The 13274-nt window shown below is 44.7% G+C and overlaps 1 protein-coding gene across 1 annotated transcript in view; it reads left to right on the top strand.

Moving 5' to 3' along the window:
- The first annotated feature begins 1279 nt into the window (after positions 1-1279).
- LOC139664369 (low-density lipoprotein receptor class A domain-containing protein 4-like) overlaps positions 1280-13274 on the top strand; it is an 83103-nt gene continuing 71108 nt past the window's right edge. The window contains exon 1 of the mRNA XM_071543172.1: positions 1280-1412. The gene's annotated coding sequence lies outside the window, so the exon portion shown is untranslated. The remainder of the gene's footprint in view (positions 1413-13274) is intronic.

Raw genomic sequence — 13274 nt, 5'->3', positions numbered from 1 at the left:
GAATGCAACACGTCAAACCTTGAGGCGGATGTCACTTTGGTAGCTGGTTGACACTGAGCTGAAAGCTGATACCTACCCAGTATTAGTAAGGTGTTCCTAATAAAGTGCTCAGTGAGTGTATGTCGCTGCGTTGAGTTATTTCGGTTTTTGTTGGAATATGTAACTCTACGGCTAACTCTTTCTCATTCAAGTTTCATTTATTTTCCCATCTCTGCTGCAACTCCCATTTTATGGACTCCTAATGGGCACTGTGTGAGCGCAGCTCTCAGAGAATGGCTGCACTAAACCACACACATCACACTCCGGGGCATACTAGCCCGGCCTTGCTTTCCAATGCATCAAACACTTTGTTGTTGTTATTTTCAGTTATTATGATTAAAGTTCAGTGTGATTATTCATTCCCCCCAGAATATATATATTTTTTGCTTTTGCATTCATAGGTTTGAGGTGTTTTTTTTGTTTTTTTTTCTCCCCCTCTTCAAACCAGATTGTGTTAATCAGGCATATTAATATTTAGGGCGAAAAAAGCGTTTTTGTAATAGCCGTGACAGAAGCACATTATGGTTTGGGGCTGCGGCACATCAAAGACCCGTTTGAAAAGCTGTTTATTTATTTGTTGTTTTGAACGGGGGACCGCTTTTTGTCTGACCTCGTTTCTCTGTGAACTCAACGCATTAACGCTGCTTTGTGTTTGAGCTCACAGGTAAAAAAATCATTTCACATGACCTTGCACATTCTGAGGCGTAGATAACAGGGAGAGAGACACGTAATAACTCAATATTTGAGCACTTTGTTGTCCTCAGTTTATGGGTGTTTTTACACTTTTATTTATTTTTTGTGCCTGCGTGCACTACTGTTTTGATGACACTGGTTTGTGTAGGTCGAGTTATTTTTTTATGAGCATTTCCTGTGAACAAGGATTTTTTTTAAATCAAATTTGGTGATTTTTTTTCTTACATTTTTTGCTGTTGATTGTAGTTTTGAAAGTGTTCACGGTCCATTTTCCTGATACACGGTAAGCCTTTGGGATTTAATACACAACACAAAATGGCTTCCCAGCATCTCAACAGTGGGGAAAAAGGTGTTGAACGAGGCTCTTATCATCTCTCAAACTGACTGAGGAACCACGAGTCGACAAACAAACATTTGTTCTCCTGGGATGCAAACGCAGATGTGAACGCAGCTCTTATGCAGAGAACCGACCCGTTAGAGATAGCCATGCTAATCAGTGTTTCTCCTCCCTGTCTGCTTACCTCCTCCCCTCTGTGCAGAGTGCAAGTTCCACTGCACCAATGGGAATTGTTTGCGTCTGGGCTCGCTGATCTGCAACCAGCTGAATAACTGTGGGGACAACAGCGATGAGGAGAACTGCCCCGTGGTCACCCAGCACCCGCCGCCTGGCATCTTCAACTGTGAGTACCGGCCACTGCTGGTTTACCTCCTACCTGTCTCCACCCTCACCCCACCCACCCACTCCTAACCCCACCCACTCCCCACCCAACACCGCCATCTTCAACTGTGAGTGCCGGCAGCTGCTGGTTTATCACTTTGCTTCCGTCTGTTTCTCTCTGTACCATCACCCTATTACAGTATAGATAGATAGATAGATAGATAGATAGATAGATATATAGATATGTCATATATGACCTCCTAACCTGTTTCTCCTTCCTCGCTCATCCCTCTTTATCCTCTCACTCCCTCATCTTTTCTCTCTCTCTATCTGGTGTTTTCAGCTCTGTTCCTCTCTGGCATCCACGTCTTTAACTGTCTGTCAGTCCCCAGTGAACAGTTATGTTGGGGATGCCGGGGTGCATAACTCGCACAATCATTTTTGGGTGTGGTACTGCAGACTAACTTTCTGTGGAGCATAATGAGTTTCTAGCGTTGGGTTTTTGCGTTTGAGCCATGAAGATAAAAAAATATGAGATGCATATTGTATTTGTAGCATTTACCAAAAAGAGATGTAGTAATCCTATAATAAATTGTACAAACATCACATCAAAACTATAAGTCCCTATAGTAATATTATAGTGATACCATAGAGAAAATACCATTAATTAAAATAAGGTCACCATAAACTCATTACTGAGTGCCACAAACACACTGTAAGTCACTATGGGAATATTCTAGGCATATTATAGTGATACTATAGGAGATAGAAATACCATCATTTACAATATGGTCACTGTAAACTCACTACTGTACCACAGACACCCTATAAGTCCTTATAGGAATACTGTTTGTACCGATCAAACGCGACTTTACTTTCTCCAAAGTTTTTTTTCCACCTTTCCATTTCCTCTTCATTTTTGTTTGAATCTCCTCCTCGTCACTTTCACCCCCCTCCCCCAGCTCCCCCAGCTCCCCCACCTCCTGCTGAGCAGCACTGTCCAGGGAACGAGATGAGAGCGCTCCCTCGGCTCGTCACGATCAATGGAAACAGAGAGACAGAGAGAGAGATAGAGAGGGAGATGGAGGGAGAGACAGAGGGAGAAGGAGAGAGAGAGAGAGAGAGAGAGAGAGAGGGTGAAGGACACCAATGGGCTCCGATGGCTGTCTGCCAGGCCACTTTGATGTGCTGCAGCATTCTCTTTCAACAACTTTTAGGAGGAGAGGGAAAACTTTTTACAGCAGCACTTTCATCCCTGGCCGTGTGTGTGTGTGTGTGTGTAAGTGTGTGTAAGTGTGTGTGTGTGTGTCTGTCTGGCGAGTTCCCTACCTCCCCTCCCATCTCTTCCTCTCCTCTCGTCCTCCCATCCCTCCCTCCCTCCTTGAATTGTATCCATGCCCTTCACCCCCCCCCCCCCCCCTTCCACCCCCAAACCCTCATCATCAACCAATGTTGTTTTGGAGATTTCTGTTGCTTCGTCTCTCGCTTTTTTCTTTCTGTCTACCCCCCCCCCCCTTCCCTCCACAAGGCACTGTGAATGGCCTTTCTTTTTTTTTTGTTTTGGAGGGGGGGGGGGGCACTCATTTCCAATGGATAGAATCCAGCGCCGGGCACTTAAAATATTTAGCTGTCTAGAGCGAATGTTAATGTAAGTGTCTGCGGCCGGCGTTATGGGAAAGCTGTACAATGATTGTAATTTTCTGAGCCGGTGCACATTTTCTGGTGATGCCTGAGAGACACAGAGGGAGGGAGAGAGGGAGAGAGAGAGAGAGAGAGAGAGAGAGAGAGAGAGAGAGAGAGAGAAAGAGAGAGAGAGGGAGAGAGTGAAGTGCCAAAAAGAGTGGTAGGGGGTTGAAGGGAGGGCGGACAGACTCAGAGGGAGAGGGAGATAGTGAGACTGGCAGTGAGAGAGAGAGAGAGAGAGAGAGAGAGAGAGAGAGAGATGGAGACAGAGAGAGAGAGAGAGAGAGAGAGAGAGAAAGATGGAGACAGAGAGAGAGAGAGAGAAAGATGGAGACAGAGAGAGAGAGAGAGAGAGAGAGAGAGAGAGAGAGAGAGATAAGGAGGTGGGCAGTGAGAGGGGGGGAGAGAGGGGAGAAGCGAGAGAAAGGGAGAGGGACATAGAAAATGTTCCTGTTGTAATGGAGTTTGCCATCTTGCTGTAGCCGCTGGCTGTTGCCGTGGCTGTGGCAGACAGATGGATCATGAATACTGTCTAGACACACTGCAGCCTGACGCCCTGCCTCTCCTCCTCTCCTCTCCTCTCCTCTCCTCTCCTCCACTCCTCTCTTCTCCTCTCCTCTCCTCTCCTCTCCTCTCCTCTCCTCTCCTCCCTCCTTCTCTCCTCTTTTATCCTCTCGTCTCTCCTCACTATTTCTCCTCTCCTCTCTCCTCCTCCTTCCGTTCTCCTCTCCTCCTCTCCTCCTTTCCTCTCCTCTCCACTGCTCAACTTTCCTAACCCGTCAGTGTTTGGACTTCATGGCCAATCACCCCCCCAGTTCCCATTTAGTCTGAACTGCCTGCATTGGGCAACACTGACCTAGGCTTCAGCCATCCTGTCCCTCTCTCTTCTTGGTCTCTCAGTTTATTGTAGATCAGAGGAAATACTGTAGCATGCTGCAATCTCACACTCGTCAATCCAATCCCTGTCAGCTTTTGTCACCATTTTGTTGTTTGGTGGTGCATTTTTCTTATTACTGAGGATAACTGGCCAAATGTAGATGATGTGACATCACACAGAGGTATTTCCAGCACATTCATAATGGAGTTTAATAAGAGAGAGATTTTCTTGTGCTTGGTCCTTTGTGTTACAGCATTCTGTTTTACGATTGACTGTTGATCAGTTAGATCTAGTTAGGTTCATTCTCTGTAAAGTCTTTTGAGACATGCTTGTGTGATAAAGGGCTTTATAAATAGACTTGAACTTGACTTGAACTTGAAATGTAGAAAATCATTAACTGTATTAGAAGTAGATGATTCAGGTTGAAAGAAAATGAGTACAACAAAAAGGTGAATTACAACACTTCATCACAAAATAACTCTTGGAATGCACTTAGCATCACAGATTGATGAGTGTCTGAGAGTGGATTTCTTTGTTTGAGTCACTTTTCTTTCTCAGATGCAATATAATATTGATTTCACATCACCACCTGAACATGTGGCAAAACAACAGACTGTCAGGTTTTGATGGTAAATATTGTCAATGCAGAGGGTGGCAGTTGATGTCCTGTCCGTCCAGCAAGGGGAGTCATATTGGCAAATTGGATCGACACACAGGACCTGCAATTGCTCAGTTAAAAAATGGGGTGTTCCAGTCAGCACAAAACCATGCTCTTCATCTCTGACTCCCAGGTGCCTGGTTACCTGAAAGTAGCTCTCCAGACTTTTGGCTAGGACTATCACAGGCTTGCTGCAACTCCACCCCAAGCCCATTTCATCCTACACTGAGAGCCACAGTCAAAGTCCCCCCTACCCGCCTCTGCCCTGCATTAGTGCTATGGGCTTTTGCCAACAATTCATTTTGGTAGCGCAGCGCCAAGACGGCAGCAGAGTAGCAGGCCTGTTAAAAGTGGGATTTCTACAGTAGCTAGTAGTAGACAGAGCCTTTCACTTCTTCAAATAGCAGTGAAGAACCATTTAGAGGTCTAAGTGATCTTTCAAATAGTAATGGCTGTCTAAAGCACCATTTAGCCCACAAAGAACCTCTGAGGAAGAATGTTTTTTTAAGAGCGTGGTCCATTACAGATCAAGGGGTCAAGGCTACACGCTGCCGTCTTACCCTAGCCGGCCTCGGCTCGGCTCTCCTGCCTTGTTAGGCTCCGCTGAAGTGTGAGGACGGGACAGGGAAGCAGAGGAGAGGATGGTTTGGATCGATGGTCAACTCTAGCTTAGCCATTGATCCCGGTTCATTGTGAACGGCACTTCAACAGCAGCTAGCAAGCCTATGGGCCCGGTGATTGATTCAGCTGCTCTGTCTGTGTTGGAGATTCATAACTCCGTGAAGGCTCATTATTGACTGCTCTACTCCTCCATTTCAGACTGTCTGAGTGCCTTAGACAGTGCTATTGTTTCCCGCTGATAGCTTTGACACTTTTTTTCTAATGTAATAATGTTTTTTGTTTTTTTTTCTTCAGACACATGATTTCTGTGATTGTCTCCCGCTAAAGGAAGAAAAATGAAAGAAAAAAGTACTTCTACTCTTGTCGGGGGAGCAGGGGGGTTCCCGCTTCATTTTTCCCTCGTGGGTTTTAGTCGAGATCCTGTCTTGTGATGTTTGACATTTTGTTCCTCTGTGTATATCCTGTCTACCTCCACTTCTTTTTTTGCACAGTATTAATGATAACACAGAGTTTCTTTAGTTCACCACTCCATTTCAGTTTTGCTTACCAATCCACCGGATTTGTAAGGATTGATAAGGATTTTAATCATAACAATAACAAGAATGCTTTTTTTTAATAGTTTTTTAAAAGTATCTGGTTAGATGAGGCCTAGCCCAGTGTTTGGCTAGTTTTGGGATGTCAATGAACATTACTCCATTATAGTGATGTCTGGTGTCTTGTGAAGTTTATCCTCATTCTAAAGGCCAAATTAACCTTTGATAAAAAGTCCCCAAATCAATGTTGAGCAATTTCACAAAATCCCGGATTGGGCTATTCAAATTCAAATCTTTTCATGTATTTTTTACTGAAGTTTCTGTTAAGTGCTTTTTATTGTTAGGCTTTGCGATATGCCTACCAGATTAGATTAGTCCATTTTATGTTTTTCAAGAGCGGGGTGATGTTATCCTTTGTACAGCTGACATGGCCAGACACCCACGTTAATTTGATGTTTCAAGCACAAGCGGGTTCAACCGTACACCGTGATTGAAGCCGAAGCTATTTATCAAGGCCATTATTAGATCGAGCCCAGTGGCCATTCCTGTCCTGATGTTGGCCACGAAGATCGAAGAACCGCATTATCTTGATTTTTGGTCTCACCCCACCCATGGTTAAAAGCATCTGAAAAGCATTTTTCATCCGTCTTCTATGCTTTTTTTCCTTACCCGAGGCTCTCTCGCTTGCCTCTCTCTCTATTTCCTTCCTGCTTTTCATCACTTAGCCTAATCTCATGGCTGAACAAGCCTCCGGTCAACTGTCTTCTCTCCTCTCTTCTTCTCTCCTCTCCTTCCCTGTCCTTCTCTCCTCATCTTTTCTTTCCTTCACTCCATCTCCCTTTCTCTCTGTTCTTTCCTCATCATTCCTCATCTCTCTCTCTCTCCTTCCCTCTCTCTCTCTTTTCCCCCAGTTCTGACCCTAAAGCCCATGTTGGGTGGCTTGTTGTATAATTATGGTGTCAACATGGAGGAGCCTCGGTCTGTGCAGCTGTCGTCGTTGCCAGGGCTCGATCTCCACTGCGACTCGAGGTCAATTAGGCAGCAAATGAATGTTGCTGCAGGATGCTCCTAATGCTCCTAATTGAATGGTGCCGCTGGGCTTCGGCATTGATGGCGGAGGGATGGATGATGCTCGCCGCTGATCTTTGCCACTGCTGGATGGTGGTGACCTCCAGACCGCAGGCGTGCCGGGAAATGGAGGGTGATGACCGATGCATGCATTAACGCACATATACATTTGTCTGTGCGTGTATAGAAAAGCTAATGCACATTATGTTTGGTCATTATTGAGCAGTATCCAATTAAAAAATGTGAAGTAAAAGTTGTATTATTGTGAAAAACGAACTCTAAATCTTCATACTTTAGCTGTGGTTTTTTCACACAACTCCCATAATCCTCTTCTTGTATGAAGACATGATGTCACACAACAGGAGACCCTCCTCTTCTGTTAGTTTGGACGGACTGCTGCCATACAAGGATGTATGATACATATATATACAGTATAGCTAAACATTTTTATGTTCATAAAACAGCACATACTTGCATTTTACGCATTTTAGAATAAATCACATTGTTTTTTAAGTGCTTCTGTTTGTGTACAGAAGCACTTCTCCACAGCAGAGATGAAGGCAGCTGATCAGCTAGGGAGCCACAGAGCTGAAATCATACTGGAATAAACTTCTTAATTAGATCTATACTGTATGTCATTAACATGAATGTGCAATGGGACTGTACACATTCAGTACTCTTTCACTATCTTGTGAGGTTCCAATTTTCCACAAGAAAACATGCACAATTGGTCAAGTGTATGTGTGCATTGGTGTGTATCTGTGCATAGTAGTTTTTTGTTTGTGTGTGTGTGTGTGTGTGTGTGTGTGTGTGTGTGTGTGTGTGTGCGTGCATGCGTGTGTGTGACATGGGAGGGATTTCCACCTCATTAAGATTCAGATTAGTGAAGTTGTCCAGTTGTTGTCCTCAGGCTCTCTCTAGAACAACCTGGTCTCCATGTGGTTAAAGGATTTACTCTAAGTAGACACAACATGAGAAACACTGGGTAAAGCACTGGATAAACACGATAATCAGGACCTCTCTCTCACTCTCACTCTCTCACTCTCTCTCACTCTATTTCTCATTCTTCCTTTCTGCCTTTTATCTGCCTTTTCTCTCCCTTTCTCCCTCTGTCTCTCTCTCTCTCTCTCCATCTCTCACCCTCTCATCCCTAAACCCAGCGGCGGTCTTTGAAGCCTGTTTAATGGTTTTTCCGGCAGCGCTCAGGTCAGAGATGAGTGGCGCCTGGCTGTAACTCTGCCAGGCCAATTAAAGCTGCCGGCAGCTGGAGATGCTTAAGACCGCGGCTGTCGTCGCCCTCGTCACACCACTGTTTAACGGCGACAACTTGAACTCCTGTCCTTCCATATGGTCGGCTCCAAAGGCAAACCGCCTGTTGAGTCAAGAAGGGGGGATCTCGCTGAAGTGACTGCTGAATACATTTTGGATATTCATGAGGGTTTGATATATGAAATGTTTGATTTATCTCATTTTGTGAGAGAGTGGCCAACCTTTGAGGGTGTTGAAGTGTCTGGCGGGTTAAGGCACTCCAGAAACTAAGAAACTAAGAAAAAGGTTATCCAATGGGTTTCATAAGCCTTAGAAGGCCTTAAAATGTTTCTCAATAATTGAAGTTAAAGCATGAAATTACCCCAAATTGTTTTTCACATGACAACAATGAGGTATTGCGATTCTTTATGGGTTTCATCATGGAACGTCACTGAGAACTAAAATGCACAGCCCACAACGACACGCTGTATCTCTTTGCCAAGGTCAAACGTCGGTGTCAGCAAAACAAAAGGAAACAAACGCCAGGAACCCAAGCTCATTTAACTTTTCAGGACAGCCATTTTACATCAAAATGCACTTTTTTTGGTTCAATAATTCATAATTCAAACAAAATAATTTATCCAACCCCTATAATGTAATGTACAATTTTAAAGTGCCGCATGCAAAGATGAATAATCCATGAAAAACAAAAGAACGATGTGCCTGTTTTTGCGTGTTGCGTCACTCGATGTACAGTATAACCCTCATAACCTCTCAGTCCTTGTCTTTACTGCAGCCTTGCTGTAGCGCTGCTTGCGAATTCAAATTCAAATTCTCTTTCCAGACATCAGAAAGAATGATCTAGAAAATCAGTCATTTGAGAGACACGAGTTTTAGGTTAGACTAATTACGAATTTTGATGCACCGTATAACATTCAGTGAGGGCTAGTCTACAGCGGCTGCTGCAGTGCAGTCAGCTCCTCCGGCTCCAGTATCCCATTTCTGATTTAATGTTAAACATTGAAGAAAGAATAGTGGAGGATGTGGGTCTACCGCTGTGAGAAAACACATCTCTCCAGTGTTTTTCCTCTCAGCATAGTTGACATTCCAGGATAAGATGTAGGATTGAGCACTTCTTCTGTTGCTGCCACTGTAAGAAAACAAAATCTGTTGCAATGTTACTGTCCGGCCGGCCCCTCCTGAGTCGTTAGTATGCATAACAGGCACACTCCGGTGAACAGGTCGAGGTTGGAGGTCAAGGGTGAGTGGAGCTAATGCTTTCATGCTCTTGATTCAGCTCCTCTCGGGTGTAATACCCGCCTGTCAATTTGTTTGAGCTGCGGATTTACATAATGAATTTATATTAGCCAGTGTTCTCCACACACTCCCTCTTTCACTCCCTCTCCCTCTCTTCAGTTCCTCTCTCTCTCTCTTAGTGTTGCGCTCCCTCTCTCCAATTCCCCTCTTTCTCTTTCTCTCCCCTCCTCCCCCTCCCTCCTCCCCCTCCCCCTCCTCCTCTCCACTCCCCCTCATCCTCCTCTCATCAAGTTTACCAAGTGCCCAGAGAGCAGAGTGTTTAAATGCAAACGAGCCTCATTTCCAAACTGACGCCACAGCCCAAGTATGCCTCGCACACAACAGCCCGAGCCCCGCTGAGAGGCTCCGACAAGAGATGGATGGATGGAGATGATGGAAAGGGAGGAGAGAGAGCGGGAGAGAGCGAGAGAGAGAGAGAGAGAGAGAGAGACAGAGTGACTGATGGAAATGGAAAGAGAAGTGGGGATTCTTGGAAGTAATGTGAAAGCATAAAATAGGATGCAAAGCAGCAGGGCGGTGGAGCTCGTAGGTGTCGGGCGCTATTGACATTCCTGCCAGAGAAGAGGTGATGAACAAGCGGCTGCCTTGTTAGTCATAACTTTTTTTCACTACACAATGCTATTTTTTTTGTTCTTTTTTTTTTTGTTTTTACATCAGTATCACCTCGAATGTCGTATTTTCATTTTTGGATGCGAGTTGTTTTATTTCGGGGGATTTTTTCTAGTAACATTATACAAGAAATATAGTATTGGGTAGTGCTGCAGTGTAATGTGTGTAAATGAGTCGTAGTGTGTTTGATATGTATAACACCCTCTGTGTGTGTGTGTGTGTGTGTGTGTGTGTCTCAGCGCACTGCCCTTGATGTCTCTCCCACACACGTAGTCGTCCCATTGCTCCTTATTCTTCTTACCACTCTATTAGGGATGTGTGTGGCCATTCACCTCCTGTCATCAACACACACACACACACACACACACACCTGACAGCGACAGAGGCCTTACATCACTGTTCATGACAGAGAGCCGCTGCAAAACTACCCTGGAGGCCCTGTGTGTGTGTGTGTGTGTGTGTGTGTGTGTGTATGCGTGTGTGTGCGCGTGCGCGTGCGTGTGTGTATATGTGTGTGTGTGTGCTAGTCTCTTCATCCCCCTCTCAGTGTGTAGTTCACTAACACGCCTTGTACTGTAGTTAGTTGCATGTCTGTACCCTCCCTCCTCCTCCTCCTCCTCCTCCTCCTCCTTCTCCTCCTCCTCCTCCTCTTTTTTCTCTCAGTCCTTTCGACTCCAGTGTGTATGCTAGGTAATGATGAGTGCCCCCCCCTCCCTCTTTCTCTCTCTCCGTCTCTCTCTCTGTCTCTCACTCTCCTCATAGTTAGTTTGATAGACTTGTCTATCCTCCTCCTCCTCCTCCCTCAGTCTATTTGGGCCCAGTGTGTGTGCTAGGTAATGATGCAGCTGGGCCATTAAAAGCAGGGGGCTATTTGACAGCGCCCCACGCCTTTCATTCCCTATACCCCCCTCCCACACACACACACACACACACACAGGGCCTGAAAGGACCCAAATGAACCCCCACAGGAGTAAATGGAGCCGTCGCCCTAACACAGCGTATTTCTCTCTAGATGAGGATTGTGCATTTGTTTAGAAAGAGAGAGAGAGAGGGAGCAGGGAGGGAGGGTGATACAGAGAGAGAGAGAGAGAGATGAAGTTAGGTCTTTTTTGGTAAACCACTAACTCTCTCTCTCTCTCTCTCTCTCTCACCCCCCTCCCCCCTCCCTCTCTGTCTTTCGGAGGTTGTGTATGTAAGTGTTTGAAGTTTGTCCATTTGTCTTAGGGGATTGTACGGGGCTTGTATTGACTATTGAGTGTGTGTGTGTGTGTGTGTGTGTGTGTGTGTGTGTGTTGGTGAGGCGGGGGAACCGAAGGTGTTAAAGGCTTGGTGTGAATAGCCTTCATCCGTCAGCCGCGGAGGTCGGCGGGGCAACACTGACAGCCCTGGGTGGTCCGCCGTTTTCATTTCAAACACCCGCCATTCATACGCACTACTTGTCTACTGTAAGAGATGGGTGGGCAGTTGGGTGTGTGTGTGTGTATGTGTGTGTGTGTGTGTGCTCCAGGCTTAACTCTGCTTGCGAGGTTACAGGTTCAAATACATATTTTTTCCGGTACTCAGAATTTGAGGAAGCTTATTTCAGGGTTTGGGGTTAAGCTGAGGGTTACAGTCACAGTCAAGGTGAGGTTAAGGTTAGATGTGCAGTTAGGCCTTTAGATTATATTAGAAATTGGGGGAAATTGTGTCATTGGAGCAGCAGAGAATATGATACAGATAAGAATAAGACAAATGGAGAGTATGGAAGGTAATGCAACAGGTAATTGCAACAACTGAAGATATTTATATAAAGATGCAATGTCTTAATTTACACATTTACATGTGTGAATGTGCATCGCTAGCAATTCACATTATCATTATTCTTTATCTCATGTAGATGATAGGCGATATAATAGATGATAGATTGTTAGGGGGTTAATGTGAGGGCATGAGGGAATGAATGTCAATGGAATGCCCTCACAAGTATAGTAGTACCTGTGAATGTGTATGTGTGTGTGTGTGTGTGTGTGTGTGTGTGTGTGTGCCTGCGAGTGTGTGTTCCAGGTTTAACTGTACTTGCAAGTTTCAAGTATAACACCATGACCAGAATGCCCTCACAAGTGTAATAGTAACTGCGTGTATATGTGTGTGTAAGTGTGTGTGTGTGTGTGTGTGTGTGCCTGTGAACAGGATGTTTTGCTGCCATTAGCATTCAGTTCGGTAAGTTTATATTGATAATTACCTTAGCATGCCTCTCTCCTAAGTCCTACACTAAACACAGTGAATGCGGAGTCTCTCTGGAGGCTAATCTAGTCATTACACAAGCCATTATGTTCAAATGAAGAATGACTCCTTACAGTGCATTACTCCACCCATGCATTTACATACATTACTGTTTGTTTGTATTGCCTTTAATACGGGGGGGAAAGCGTTTTGCTCTCAGTAAGGATTTTGCTCAAGAGATCGAAAAATAAATGTTTCTTTTCCCCTAAGATCATGAAGTCGGTCTGTTCATCTCTATGGTGCGGGTAGAGTCTCGCCAAGTGTTTCAAGTGCAGCGAGTTTCCATTGTTTCCAAACAGCACATCCTCAAACCTTCCTGCTCGCACCGTGCGCCGCGACACGTTGCTGTTTTCAGCTGTTCTCCGTGTGGAAGCCTATTCAGCTGCCAGGTGAGGATCAAGGTATCTGGGGTTTGTGACCATACAAATGTCACTAATCACGAATCAAATAATAACCTGCTTAACTCAATGTGCAGCTGAAGGACGCAGTTCGCCTTTCAAAGGGGTTTTTATCAACCACAGACAATGTATAATTGATACCAAGCCGCTCACGTGTCCAATAGCCATTATCCTTCATAGAAAATATTTCTGCACAAGTCAGGTTTGTGATCAAGGTTTTTTTTTTTTTTTTTTTTTTTTTGATAGATTTTTTCGGGTGGCATTTTTGCCTTTATTAGATAGTCTATAATGAAGAGAGACAGGAAAGATTGGGGGGAGAGGGAGAGAGAGAGAGGGATGATATGAGACAAAGGTCCCAGGCTGGATTCAAACCCAGGATGCGGTCATGGTTACGTGACATACTGTATGAGCACAAAATCTCTATTGTACAAATATTAATGAATACCAAACTAATGAGGATGTTAGCTTAGATTATTAACACAGTTTAAACATGAAAAACATTCAAATTCAGGCTCTCGAAACTCACTCCTGTTCATAGGTACCTGGAACCTCAAATAATTTTTTACAGCTTCAAAGTACTGCACATTATGTTTCGACTGATATACTATAT

This window comes from Centroberyx affinis, unplaced genomic scaffold, assembly GCF_046629955.1.
Source record: "Centroberyx affinis isolate AG114_WGS23_722 - 3 ecotype Tasmania unplaced genomic scaffold, CSIRO-AGI_Caff_v1 ptg004249l_1, whole genome shotgun sequence".
NCBI classification, from domain to species: domain Eukaryota; kingdom Metazoa; phylum Chordata; class Actinopteri; order Beryciformes; family Berycidae; genus Centroberyx; species Centroberyx affinis.
The sequence above is the reverse complement of the archived record's forward strand: the minus strand, read 5'-3'. Positions and strand labels throughout refer to the sequence as shown.